Source organism: Catharus ustulatus, chromosome W, assembly GCF_009819885.2.
Source record: "Catharus ustulatus isolate bCatUst1 chromosome W, bCatUst1.pri.v2, whole genome shotgun sequence".
Taxonomy (NCBI): Eukaryota; Metazoa; Chordata; class Aves; order Passeriformes; family Turdidae; genus Catharus; species Catharus ustulatus.
The window spans coordinates 669326-683886 of NC_046261.2; the positions used below are offsets into that span (position 1 = coordinate 669326).

General features: G+C 43.6%; 1 protein-coding gene across 1 annotated transcript in view; it reads left to right on the forward strand.

Moving 5' to 3' along the window:
- Window positions 1-14561, forward strand: part of LOC117005032 — a 182790-nt gene that overhangs the window by 119309 nt on the left and 48920 nt on the right. Inside the window, exon 4 of the mRNA XM_042780134.1 lies at window positions 1136-1281. The gene's annotated coding sequence lies outside the window, so the exon portion shown is untranslated. The remainder of the gene's footprint in view (window positions 1-1135; window positions 1282-14561) is intronic.

Genomic DNA, 14561 nt, shown 5'->3' on the forward strand with positions numbered 1-14561 from the left:
AAGGGATACTTGACTGTTGTAGCAGAACAGGCCATAGAAGAAATTGAACTAGCTTTGACATGCAAATTTGTTAATAGGATAGATCCTTCTGTTGGGGTGTACTTATTTCTCTTAAAAGATCATGAAGTACCATGTGGGATATTGTGTCAAGGAATGATGAGTGGGAAGATAAACTGCATATTTTGGAGTGGATATTTTTAATTTTGAGATCTCAGAAAATAGTTCCAGGACTTCATGAACCCTTTTGCACACATCATCATCAAAGGTCGCAGACATTGTCATGAGATTTTAGGCCATGATCCTGTAATTATTGTGATACCTGTACAACAGTGGTATTTTGAATGGGGTTTTCAAAATTATCATGAATTGTAATCTGCTTTGTCTTATTTTACAGGTCAAATAACATATCATTTGCTTTCTCACCCTATTTTGACTTTAACTGGGATTATTCCTTTTCAGGGGAAAAAATAAATTATTTCTTCTTGTCCTGATTTTTATATGACTCATATTTCACAATATTATGGTACTAACCCCAGGGGTCTACTCCCTTTGCAAGAATGGCAAACTGATGTTAAAAAATGCCTGAATTTGGTTTTTTAAAGTATGTTCATGTTACAGTTGATACTTTTTCTCATGTCATAGTTGCATCAGCATTTGCAGGTGAAACAGCCTGGGTTGCTATTCGTCATTTTTTGTCATGGTTTTTCTATTTTAGGTGCTCCCTTGCATGCAAAAACAGATAATGGTCCAGAATATGTTTCATAGAAACTGCAAACATTTATTCGTACCTGAGGTGCTGAACATTCTATCAGTATCCCCCATACCCTGACAAGCCAAGCAGTTACTGAACACGCTCATGGTGTTTTGAAGTGTCAGATTTAAAAATAGAAAGGGGGAATGTCAAGGGGAGCTACCTCGAGCGAGATTAGATAAACCTGTTTGTGTGTTAAACTTCTTGTGTCCTTCACCTGATTCACAGTTGTCTCCTATATTTCATAATTTTTCTTCTCTAAATTCTAAGCAGTCAAATTTTTGTAAGGATATTAAGGTATGGGTAAAGGATTTAATTACTGGACTGTGGGCTGGCCCAGTGGAATTAATAACATAGGGAAGAGATATGCTTGTGTTTTGACAGAGAATGGCCCTTGTTGGGTTGCTGCTGGTTGTGTTAAGCTGTACTTGGAGCACACCGGAAGGAACAGGATGGATGGTCCCATAACCGAAGTAGAATGCATTGGAGACACCGGCCAGCAGGTGGATTGAAGCATGGACTCATAAAAAGTAAGTGGGGATATTGACTCATGTGCAAAACTTAAATTTACGTTGGTGGATGTTACCTTTACTTAAGTTCTTTGTACTCCTCTACAGAGAGGTTGGCAGTACTCTGTAATGTATCTCGTACAATTTCCCTTCACATAGCATTTACTGCCCCAACATGCAGGAACTTAATGTACCTAGGGGAGATGTATTGCTTTTGCATAAGGGTGTAGAATTAGTAGCAAAAGTCCACACCTTAAGCAACTAGGTTGGTTGCCCATTACAAAAGCAGTGGCCAGTTGTAAATTTGAGTGGATGCTGCTGAGTTCTAATTGGTGACTGGACCGATGACTTAGTCTATTGGACACAAAATATAACTCTATGTGGAGGAAAATTTACTTAAAGAAAAGTGAAGGTATCATTCTGCCACAAATGTGCCATCAAGGAATTGCAGAGTTTGTAACAGTATTTGAAAATCTATTTTCTATGTGCCTTGTTAATGTAACTTTTATTGTTAGCGCATAGTTATTGGATCCAGGGTTTTGAGAGTATATATTGTATGGGCTTATCAGATCACAGTGGGTCAGTTTACAGCAACATTTTAAATTTGAAGATGGGAATAATTGAATGGTTTCCTTGCAAGTTGAGGTATTGCTTTGTCCCCCTGCTCTCTGCTTGGATTTTTGCAAGGGCCCTGAAAAATCTTTAGCAGCTGCGTTCTTGGTTTAAATTTAAAAAAGGGGGGGGGGGGGGGGATTGTGAAGAGGTCTTACAGCTGGTCTGTGAGCCAGAAAGAGATAATTGATAAGGTTTACTTCTGAAAGGAATTTTACCAAGGCCATTGGTATGAAGACCGAGAAGAGAAAAAGGAGAAGATAAGCAAAAAGAAACCTGCAGCTGGGAAAAGTATTTTTAGAAAGGTTTTGTGAAAAGCAGAGGTGGAGATGGTTTTACACCAATGAGCGTTATGTTGATTTATTATAACCAATGAATAAAGTGTAAACTTCGTAGAGTGTATAAAAGACAGCCGGCTGTTGTAATAAACGGGATTTTAGCCTTCTGAGATGTAGTGCATCCTTTTGTATGTCACATCTGCCCCAACAGCGGCAGTTCCCCGCATTTTGTGTGTTTTGAGGGCCCCCTGGCTGATGATCCATTGCCATCACTTGTATCATAGTGCAATGGTGTGTGGCACTCTTCTTGGAGTTTCCTGGCAAGGGTAGAGGTCTTCCATCCATATCCATTTTTGAATGACACTCACTTGCAACATGTCTCCTTTTTCTGCATCTTGGGCAACGATTTGGTGCTTTCGCATTTTCTGCAGACTCGGGGCAATACTTTTTTATATGTCCAAATTTTCCACACTTGAAGTATTGTCCTTTGGCAAGTTCTGCTGCCATTACTTCTATGGAGTTGTTTTGTTGAGGAGTTACATGAAGAGCTGCAAGGGTTTTTTCTAGTCTTTGATCTGCTGCTTCTAGAAGTTTCCTGAATTGATCTCCCAAGGTGTTTGCTTGGATTGCTGCCACATGTTGAGAAGTACCTATCTTGCTGCATACCTCCATCATTTGAGGCAAGGTTGGATGTGGATCAGGCAAGGCACTAATTATGCATTTGCATTCTTCATTGGCATTTGAAAAATCCAAGCTTCGAAGCAGATGGGGATGTGCCACTTTATCACTGCATTGCCTTTCCACTACTTGAGTCAGGAAATCTATGAAAGACGTGAATGGCTCAGATATTCCTTGCTTCCTTCCTTTACTTCTGTATAAATGCCCACTGGAACTCCAGTAGTTTGGATTTGCAGAATGGTTTTTCGAGCTGCTTCCTTGATGTCTGTGATCACCTCTCAAGGCAGGACCACTGCTTGATCTCCTGGTTTATCATGAGCAGCATCTCCTGGTAATTGTGCCAATGTGAGGTTTGCATTTGGGCCTCTGACATAGGACTGTCTTAATTTGGTGAGAGCTCTTTTCCATTTGACTTCCCATTGCATGAATTGTGAATCTGTTAAGATTGTCATGGCAATATATCTGCAGTCATAAGGTACCAAATCGTAATTATTGAAGACTCCTTTCAATAGTTGCTTGAAGTTTGGAAAGCCTAAGGACTGTTTCATTGCTTGTCTCAGGTTTTTAATTATGTTGTGTGTCAGTGGTGCCCAACTGGGATTTGCATTTCTTCTTCCATAACTGATTTGCATGGCCATTAATTGTGTTGATGCCATGTCAAAGTCTCCTTCCTTTAATGCCTTTCTTCTAATCTCATCCCAATTGCTACGTATGTCTCTTGAAGAATTTTTTGTTTAATTTTTTGGGATGGCTCCTATTCTAGGAGGAAATGGGACTAATTCTTTGTTTGCACTCTGTGGATTTTCTGTATTCTGTGGGTTTGTGTCCTGCAAAGATGCTCCTTCTTCAGGCTTCAAGGCTGTATTCATGCCTTCATTCACTCCCCCTTCTGTGAAATGACTTGGGGTTTGAGTTTGCTGTTGCAAAGTATAAGTATTTGAGGGTGCAGTAATAGAAGCAGCCAGAGGTGGCGCTGCAGTAGGAGGTTGAATGTCTTGTTGCTCACAAAATGGCGTCAGTAGAAGTACGTATACATTGTTTATGGAACTATACAGGGGGCCAACATTTTATCATACGGAAGAAGACTATGTAGCGCCGCCATTTTGTTGTACGGAAGATGTGTGGAGGGCGCCGTCATTTTGAGAGGCACAAATCTTGTGCACAGTCTCGTAATTGGAATAAAAGATCTCTGAGGAATTTCCACAGAATCACATTATGGTATGTAATTTTCTGACCAAGGGGAGAAGTCACCGGTGTTGCCGCAATGGCTGAGGGGTGCCAGTGTGATAATTGATAAAAGATTTCTGTTAATCATAAAGTATTGGGGTTTATATAAACCAAAATACAAAGGGCTGAAGTGAAGCATGGACTCTTGATGGAGGAAAAATGTGATTAAATCATTCTGTTTTAAATCTCCTTGTCATGAATATTATGTTTCTAAATAATTTGTATCTACTACCAGTTTGTAAAGTCAGACTTTCCAATAGTCTGATTGATTTTGCAAAATCAGACTTCCTGCCTTTGTTTTATCAATGACTGCCTATCTACAAGACCAGAACTTCCCAACTTCTGGCAGTTTTATCTACCAAGACCAGATGGTTATCTATGGGACTGATTCCTAGAGATGTTCACACGGATGTCTATTTTGACTACCACTGCTTGCCTGGCAAAATTATGACAGCAAGAAAACAAAAATTATTGATTACCATGAGAGACCACACTATAAGAAGAAGCTGTCAACCGAGATTCGATGGAGCATGGAGTAGGCGGTGACCTATATAAAATAAAGCAATCTAAATTTTGCTACAAATTGAGACTTTTGTTTCTCATTTATAACAATTTTGGTGCTGAAACACGGCACCATTCTTTCAGCCCTGAGAGGCACTGCAATTTCGGGAGGGCGCCCCACTACTGTGGCCCTGGTTTGTCAGTGGTTCTCGGGACCCAAGGACGTACCTCAAAATATAGACTGAGCAAAGAAAGGCCTCCCTGGAAGACCACAGCAAGATCACATGTAATTCTCGTGCACGGATCCAGGCAGGAGCATCGAAGCTGTAAGTAATTGTCTGGTTTGGTAGGGGTGACTGTGTGTGTGCCTGAATGAGACGTGGGTTTTTCCACGAAGCGAGAGCGGAGTCCTTCTAGCTGCGGTTTGGGTATCCTGCCAGGGACCCAGCAGGTGAAGGGACAAAGCAAGTGAAAGGAAGCTGCTTTTTTCCCATCCTAGCCCAGGCAGAGGTTAGGTATCCCAACCCAGGCAGAGGTGGGACCCTGGGGAGGGGAAAAGCAGAGAACAACACACGAGTCACAGGGGGAAAGGGGGAAAAGCTGGGGGTTTTTTTCGCATCCTACTCCCCAGGAAGAGGGAAAAATATCCTTCCTGTCCTGACCCAAGGAAGAGGCAGGATCCAGGCGAAACATAAAGGGAAGCACAAACACATTAAGACAGTCCCTTGAAGTAAAATGGGACAAAGAAAGAGTAAGGTTTTAAGTCCAAAGGACCCACTAAGGGATCCAAGTTCCTCTGAAATGCAAAGGAATAAAGATAAGATAAGCAAGTTGCCAGAAATACCACCAGGCAGCCCTTTGGGAGTACAGTAATTTCACGATTATAAGCCGCACCATTTTGATTAAAATTTTGGTCCGAACCTGGAAGTGCGGCTTATAATCACGTGCAGCTTATATATGGACCAAGAACAAAAAGTTGCTGTTTTAGTTTGGAGGACAGGTGTCTGCTAAGAAAGGCAGAAACCTCTCTTTGAAATGGAGAATGTAAACCCCCTCCCTCCAAATTATTATAATTTTGAAATCAAGGGGCTCTCACGCAAAGATATGGGAATTAGGAATAACAGTTCTTTACTAGGGAAAGTAAAATAGAAATACAGCACTACAAAGAAACAAACCCCAAGCCCTGACAAAGACAGAGTACAACCTGACACCCCATCAGGCAGGGTGTTGGTAGCAGTCCCATTAAATGGTGGATGCAGACCTCTTGCAGTGACAGATGTGATTCAGTTGAAGCAGTGGTCCTGTAGAAGGTGCAGTTTCCCTCCGGAGGTCCAGTGGTGATGTGGAGGAATCTTGTTTCCCTCTGGAGTCCAGTGGAGAAAGGGGTTCCCTTAGTGTCCCAAAACCTCTGTTTTTATCTTGGTAAGAAAAGTTGGGTTCTTCCCCCTGGCTGGAGCTACTTCCAATGGGATGAAGTAATTTTATCAGTCACACAGTGGGACTCAATGGACCATTAGCAGAAAATGACTCCCTGGCGGAAGGATGGGTTGTAAAAAGATAAAGAACAGTGCCCTGCCTGGTTTCAATGGATGGCCCATTAGCAGAATATCTCCCACGGAGATAAGGATCACTGCCCCCACCCTCAACAGATGGTGATAGAATAGATACCTTTTATCACATCCTGTATTGTAACCCAAGACAACTACTCTGCATGCAGGAAGAATTTTTGCTGCCTCTGGATTTTTGAGCGTGGCTGCGTTATAGAGTCTGAGGTTCAGAGCGTCCCAGAGAAATGGATTAAAAAGAGATTCTGGGTCAGCATTTGGGAATTTTTCCTGAACTCATTTTAGGAGCTGTTTTAGGTGGTCTCTAGGGACAGTGATTGGATGTTCTTTGATCATTGATTCTAAGTGATCTAGTGTGTCTCTCTGCACTCTGGACATTATGTTTCCCATAATGGATTAAACCTGAAGAGTTTTCCTACCTGACTTTTTGTCATCTGCTTCTTCCTCGGCTCCCCGTTTCCATGAATGGCCAGCACCACAGGTTTCTGGTTCACTTTTCACCAGTTTCTAGGAATTTCCGAGCTCCTTTTCACCCCATGGGCTTTCCCAGTTTCCAGCGGCTTATGTTATCTTTTTCTTCAGGGAGGTCCCGACCCTGGGTCTAGCAGGTTTTCCTCGCATGGGATCACCACATATTAGTAGTTAGTTTCTTTTATCCTCTGCCTTCACTCAGAGTCGGGATTGAAGCACTAGAGACAGGATCTTCATGTTTGGACTCAGTTGTTTATTAATTCTTATCTAAAGTACAGTGAGTGCTACAGCACTTCTAGGTAACAAGCTAAAAATGACAAAATGGAGCTGCATCTGGATCATTACAAGGTCTTTTAAGGCCTAACTATCCAACTGAAAACTACCATCTATATTATTTATACTTTTGACCCAATGACCAAACACCTGTGACCCACAGTGTGGTACTTTCTATCCAACCAAAAACTACCTAAAACAAAGAAGAAGAAGGAACAAGAGGGAAGAACATCCAACTGCCAAAAACCTCCATCTTGTCCCATACCTATTAATATATTATAAAACCCCAAATTCCAAACCCTTCACCATGTGATATTACACACTTCTATTCAAACTACACACCAGTGATTCCAACTCCATCACTCAAATTTGGAAGCCTTCTCCAAGGCTTCAAGTCAAAAGCAGTGGTCTTTTGAGGGTCAGTGCCAGAAAGCACAGAAAGTTCAAAACTCCCAGGCTCAAGGGTTCCAACAGGTGGGTAACACAGAAGGATGGGGAGGTGCGATGTGTTCTTCAAGGAGATTTAACCTTGGGTGAAAAATAATCTCGTTAAATTGTATGTTGCAGGAAGTAACAGGAGTGACACGAATTGATGAAGAGTGAATTTTATGAGGGAGAGTGAGGTGATGACCCAGGCAGGGCCAGTGCTGGGGCCCAACGATTGAGTGAGCTGCTTCTCCTGTCCTGACCACCCATCTTGATGGAATGGAGCCCAAGTCATGGTCTCTTTTTAAACATCTGGAGGGGCGGAAAAAGCCCATGAAATAGGAAAATAATATCTATCTGTGAAAGGACAGGGGACAGTAGTTAATGAAAATGTATGCATTTATGTGTTGGGTATAAAGATAGTATGGAGGAAGGGGGAGAGATTGTATTGGGTGTGGCTTAAATGGAGTGCATTTTCCCACTGCAGTCCTCGCTGTTCCATCCTTTGCATCCGTAGCTAGAAAGGTGCTGATAACACACCACTGTTTTGGCTACTGCTGAGCAGTGTTGGCACAGCATCAGTGTTGTCTCTACAACATTCTGCCCCTCATCAGTAGGTTGGGGGTTGGCAGGATCCTGGAAGGGGACACAACTAGGTCAGCTGACCCAAATTGGCCAGAAGGATACTCTATATATCATATGACCTCAGCTCAGATATAAAAGCTAAGATAAGGAGGGGGAAGGGGGGACATTCGTTATTTCCAATGTTTGCCTTTCAGAGCAACCCCTCTGCATTCTGAAGCCCTTCTTCCTGGAAAGTGGCCAGACAGTGCTTGCTGATGGGAACTAGAAGGCAGAATTATTTTTCATTTCCTCTTTGCTCATTCATGAACAAACTTTTGCTTTTACTTTAGTATGCTGCCTTATCTCAACCGGTGAGTTTTTTTCCATCCTTTTTTTCTTTCCCTATCCAGCTGAGACGGGGAGTGATGGAGCAGCTCAGCTGGAACCTGGCATCCAGCCAAGGTCAACCCACCACAGATGCTTTTGATGCCATCCAGGTGTCACAGGAGAAGGGTCAGAGATCAATCAGATCTGATTTAGTAGTTTATTGAGTTCTAATCAGTAAATTTATACATGTAAAATTTTTAATAAGTACAGATGGATTGGTGATCATGTGGCAGGACATTCCCCCTACCACAGAAGAGCTTATCTTCTCTGTCCATCAGGTGGTGCAACAGCTCTGGACATTCTCCTGCCCCACATGAAGTGATGAGATAACCCAGACCAGCACGCTGACTAGTAAGTTAGTGAGTTATTTCTCTCTCTGACACCAGAGGTAGAATTCCCAATAAGTAACTGGGCATGAGAGCAAATGTGGGGAGATAAGCTGGAAATTCCTTGTCACATTGCATATTGCAGCTGGTTTAAAGCTGCAGTCTGAAACCCAACCAGCCTGTAAGCAGGTCGGTACCTGGGTCAGTGATAATAGGATGGATTTGAACAAATACAGAGGGTCCCAACCAATCTATTGGACCCTAAGTACAGATGTATCATTGACCAAGGAGATCAGTGACTGAGACCATAACCAATCACATGTGTGTGCCTGGGAAATTCAAACTCTCTAAGGAAACTTCACAAGAATAAAGTGCTTAGTCTTTTGTCACATGAATCACAGAGTGCCCTGTTGTTTGTCTCCGATCTGACACCAGTCAAGGTTACAATTCCTGACTGAGAGATACTAATTTACAAGCTATAAAAGCTACACAGACTTTCGAGCCTCTTACACACACCCTGGAAATGTGCAGGACTTCTCCCACGGAGTTTGGATGCAAATTCCATGGATACTTTCCCTGAGAATTGAGTGAAAGAACTCTATGTGCACTCTATCACCAATGTGGTGGTAAGTTACATTGAATCCTAATCTATATTATTTCTTCGCTAGATGTAATACAAGTACCTTTATCGTACACTGTATTTTATCTACTGTTGGGGGTTGGGGGAGTTTTTACTCTTTCTTTCGGTAGAGAAATTTTTCCCATTATCATGCTAAGAAAGCTGGCTGGGCGGCCCCCTTAGCTCCTAGATGTTCAAGACAAAATAAATGGGTGGGTGGTCTCGATGTCTCAATCGCTGGGGGGGAAGGGGGGGGGGTTGTGCGGTCGAGGTGGATGGTCGTGGGTTGCTTCGTCCTTCCGGGGGGACACGCGAGGGGGGAACACCCTCTCGCCGGCCCGAACGCGGAGGAGAGAGCTTTTTTCTCCGCGGTGGGATCTGCCCTGCAGCCCGGCCCTGCTACAGCCTCCTGCTTCTGAGAACAGCACTGAGAACCGGGACGCAAACGGTGAGCAGAGTTTCCTTCACCCTTCTCCCATCTGGGATAGCCCTGCCGTTGCCGCCTCATTTCCCTGCTCCTGCGGCTGCTACACCTGAGGAGGCCGCCCCGCCCCACTCTCCTCTGGGACCGTGCAGAGAAGAGTGTCTGTGACTGGAAAAGGGACTGAGTTTCGTTCTGTTTTGTCACTGATTTTTTCATAGCTGACATTGTTCTTGTTTGTCTTGTAAATATATCAGTAAACAACTGTTATTCCTAAACCCATACCTTTGCCTGAGAGCCCCTTAATTTCCAAATTATAGTAAACTGGGAGGGAGGGGATTTTCACTTTCCATTTTGGGAAAAGCTCCTGCCGTTTTCCTGGCAATACTCTCCCCTAAACCAGGACATCTACTAAAAGTTCTTTTTGTTTTACTCCTGTGTAATAAGTAGTCTGTTTAAAGTCTTATGTCTGTTTTCCTTGTTTTTATTCAATAAATAATTCATGTTATAATAGGTTTTGGGTTGCTGGCCACATCAATAAAGCTCTTGTCTACTTCCAAATACCTGGGCAAAGTCAGTGTCCTGGGGTGACTGTATGGTCTGGTATCCTATCGTCTGTTTTTTCTGCTCAGAAATGGGTCCTGTAGCTTTAAGCTAGGAGGAGAGAGACAGAGAGGGTGAAGGGGCGGGAGAAGCAGCTTCCAGTTTGTCTGCAGAAGCGTCACTTTACTCCTACAGAATTCCTCTCCCTTACAGACTGTGCTTCCTAGCACGGACAATGGGAGAGAGATAAGGCTTTCAGTGCTCTCCAAGTTCTCGGCTTTTGCAGAGAGATAGAGAAGGAGTTTTTCTTTGTTTTGGTTTTTTTTTTTTTTTTTCTGGTTTTCTTCATTAGCTACATCAAGAAAGGTTTTCCCAGGACTGTGTCTTTTTTTTTTCTGGAACTTTTTGGCTTATCTCCTTTTCAAAACACCAGGGCAATCGCCCAGGGGCCCCCTTATGGTGCTCTGTGGCCTGGACAGTGGGGGGCCCGGGACTCTGCATTCCAGCACCAGAGGGACTGAGAGAGACCAAGCAAGCCAGAAACACACCCACAGAAGACTCTCTGAACTACAGAAGGACTTTGTCAATTTGCCATCTCTTCAGAAAAGCAAGAGGTTTCATTTTTTAATATTATTCATTTTTTTTTCCATGCTTATGAGTACTTTGCTTGTTAAAGAAACAGATGTTTCCACTTTTCTCTGGAGAGATTGTCTTAGTTTGAAAGACAGGTGTTTGTTAAGAAAGGCAGGAACCTCTCTTGAAATGGACAATGTAAACCTCCTCCCTCCAAATTATTATAATTTTGAAATTAAGGAGCTCTCAGGAAAAGATATGGGAATAGGAATAACAGTTCTTTACTAGGAAAAATTAAAATAGAAATACAGTATTACAAAAACAGCAAACCCAAAACACTGACAGAGCCAGAATACAACCTGACACCCTGTCAGTCAGAGTGTTGGTAGCAGTCCAATTAAATGGTGCCTGCAGTCCTCCTGGAGTGACAGATGTGATTCTGTTGAAGCAGTGGTCCTGTAGAAGGGTGCAGTTTTCCTCTGAAGGTCCAGTGATGATGTAGAAGGGTCTGTTTTTCCTCTGGAATCCAGTGGAAAAAGGCTGCTCTGATGTTCCAAGTCTCAGATTTTATCGAAGTAGGAAATGCTTGGCTCCTCCCCCTGGGTAGAGAATCTCCCAATGGGATGATGTAATTTTATCATTTATGCAGTGGGACTCAATGGTCTGTTAACAGAAGACATCTCCCTGGAGGAAGGATGGGTTGTGGAAACGCTAAAGAACACTGCCCCACCTGGTTTCAACAGATGGTGATAGAATACATACTTTTGGTTACATCCTGCTTTGCAAGCCAAGACAGAGATTATCTCCTGAACTTGGGGGAGGGGCTGCTTCATTCTGCCCTTTAGAGGAAACATCCTTTGGGAAGTTTCCTTCCAAATCTGTCCCAAACCAGGACAAATATGTTGACATCCAACATAGGGTTCGAGATAGTGGAAAAAAACCTGTACTGATTGCATTTTGGTTTCACTTACTTTGTATTGGGATTAATCACTCAGTACCCATCATGTTGCTTGAGTTTATAATGTCTCTCTGGGTGGAGGCTTTGATGTCTCTCTGGTCCCTAGGCTTTTTTTCCTATCCACATATAGCTCCAGTATTGTCCTTGGCACATAGCTTTTACAGTAGAGGGGCACAAATTTGGATTGCTGTTTTGCTGGGCTTGGTGATAATGATTTATAAGGAGTTTACAACGGTACTGGAGTTTGTTCAAGATATGTATGGTTTATGGTTTCTTTGCCCTACCCATGCGTCCTTGTTTCAGTTGCATGTTTTGGGGGTTAATTGGTAATTGAACCCAGTTTGTTAGAGGAGGAGCAGGGGGTGAGGCTTCCCAGCCTTTCCTTCCCTTCTTATTTAGATCAGTTACGTCACCTTTTGAGAATTCAATTTCCCCTGGATGTGAAGGATACCACCTTCCTGGTAGTTCCTCTGGTAGGCTTCCTCTATATGGTTTGCAGTTTGTCTAGAATGAGGGCTGAGATGTCTAGAGGGGCTGATGAGTCACCTGACCCACATGTCAACCCATGCATGGAAAATCCTGAGTGGTGTGGGGAATGGGAGAAAATGGGCAAGATGTTGAAGGAATTCTCTGACCTCATAGCCTGGGACTTTCCCTGTGAACAAATTCAGAACCCAGATGAGGTGGGGAAATATTTGCAAGAGAACTGCAATGATGACTCTAAGGAGAAAAAGCTCATTGCAATAAGCTGAGTCTTGGCATATGCCGATTGCCTGCTGCTAGATACTGTAGGGCAGCAGAGGCAGGGGGCCAGGGAGATAAATCAGCAGACACCCCAGTCACTGAGGCTGCAGCCAACACCCCAATCACTCAGGTTGTAGCTAAATCAGACACTGAGCCTAAGCCACTGGCAGTCACTACCATGGGAAAGAAGCACAAAAGCAAAACCAATAGCCGAGTGGATGATGATGATGTGGAGGAAGGACCCTAGAGGCCAGTAACTGACTCAGAATCAGAAGTCACTATTGAGTCTTTGTCCCTGAAGGACCTTCGTGGTCTAAGAAAGGATCGCACTCAATGACCTGATGAATCTATAATTGGTTGGTTAGTCTGTCTTTGGGACGCTGCAGGCAAGGCTACAATTTTGAGTGGTACTGAAGCAAGGCATTTGGGATCCCTGTCACATTGATTGAGGAATGGTCAGGGGGGATGACCCCCTCAGTCTCTGGGCATGGATCTTGAGAAATGTGGGGCAAAGATATCTGTGTGCAGACAATCTCTATATGCAGCAAACGCAGTGGAAGACCATAGAACAAGGGATTCATTACTTGAGAGAAATGGCGGTGGCAGAGATTGTCTTAATGGAGGACTCAACAATACCTAGGAATCCAGAATAGGTAACATGTACATCTGTGATGTAGCGAAAACTTGTATGACTTGGGCCACAAGAATACACTTCTGCTTTAGCATTGATAAATCAGGATGATGGCGATGAGATTGTGCTTGATATGGCAAAGAAGCTCTGAGCATATGCAGATGTGGTACATGGCCCAACACATGCAAGAATCACAGCTGTGGAAACACGTCTTCAGAAAAGAGAAGATAGAGAAGAATCACGAGAAATTCAGGAACGAGATCAAGGAGGGCCTTCTCCAAATCTTGACAGTACAGACCAGAGATTCTGTTACCAAAAGCAGATGTTCCCCAGATAGGGAGAGAAGGTACACCCCACGAGGTGAGCTGTGGTTCTTCCTTCGTAATTGTGGGGAAAACATGAGGAGGTGGGATGGAAGACCCAGTGCTGCTCTGGTGCAGCAGGTGTGTGAATTGAAGCAGGGCAAGACTCAAAGAGGAAGTTCCACCAAAAAGGAAGCAGCTCCAGTTCCCTGTAGCCAAACTTCCAGGTATGATGATAATGACATGTCCAATCCTCATGAAGGAACCTCTAAGACATATGCCCAGGGAAAGAATGATAACTAGGCTTAGAGAGAACCTGTCTCTAGCCAGGTAGAGGCTGGGGAAAACCGTGTCTTTTGGACTGTGTGGATTCAATGGCCTGGTGCTTCAGAACCACAAAAATATGAGGCCTTGGTCAACACTGGTGCGCAATGCACATTAATCCCATCGAGATATGTGGGGGCACAATCTGTTTCTATTGCTGGCATGACAGGGGTATCACAGGATTTTACTTTGGTGGAAGCTGAGGTGAGCCTGAATGGAAATGAGTGAAAGAAACATCCCATTGTGACTGGCCCAGAGGCCCCATGCATTTTGGGCATAGACTTCCTCTGAAGTGGGTATTTCAAAGACCCAAAGGGACTCAGGCGGGTGTCACATTACATATTGTAGCTGGTCTAAAAGCTGCAGCCTGAAATTCAACCAGCCTGTAAGTAGGCAGGTACCTGGGTGAGTGATGATGGGATGGATTTGAACAAATACAGAGAATCCCAGCCAATCTATTGAACTGCAAGTGCAGATGTATTGTTGGCCAAGGAAATGAGTGACTGGGACCATAACCAATCACATATGTATGCCCGGGAAATCCAGTCCCTCTATTTAAGAATGCAGAACAATAAAGAGGCTTTTGTCACATGGATCACAGAGGGTCATGCTGTGTTTGTCTCCAGCAACAACCTCAGTCAATGTTATAGGAGGGCCTTTGGGATAGCTGCTGTGGAGACAGTGGATGTTAAGCAATTGAACACCTTGCCTGGACTATCAGAGAACCCATCTGCAGTAGGCCTTCTGAAGGGGGAAGAACAACGTGTACCAATCACCACTTTGACAGTGCACTGCCGACAGTACAGAACAACTCCAGATGCCATGATCCCCATCCACAAGATGATCCGTGAACTGGAGAGCCAAGGGGTGAGCAGCAA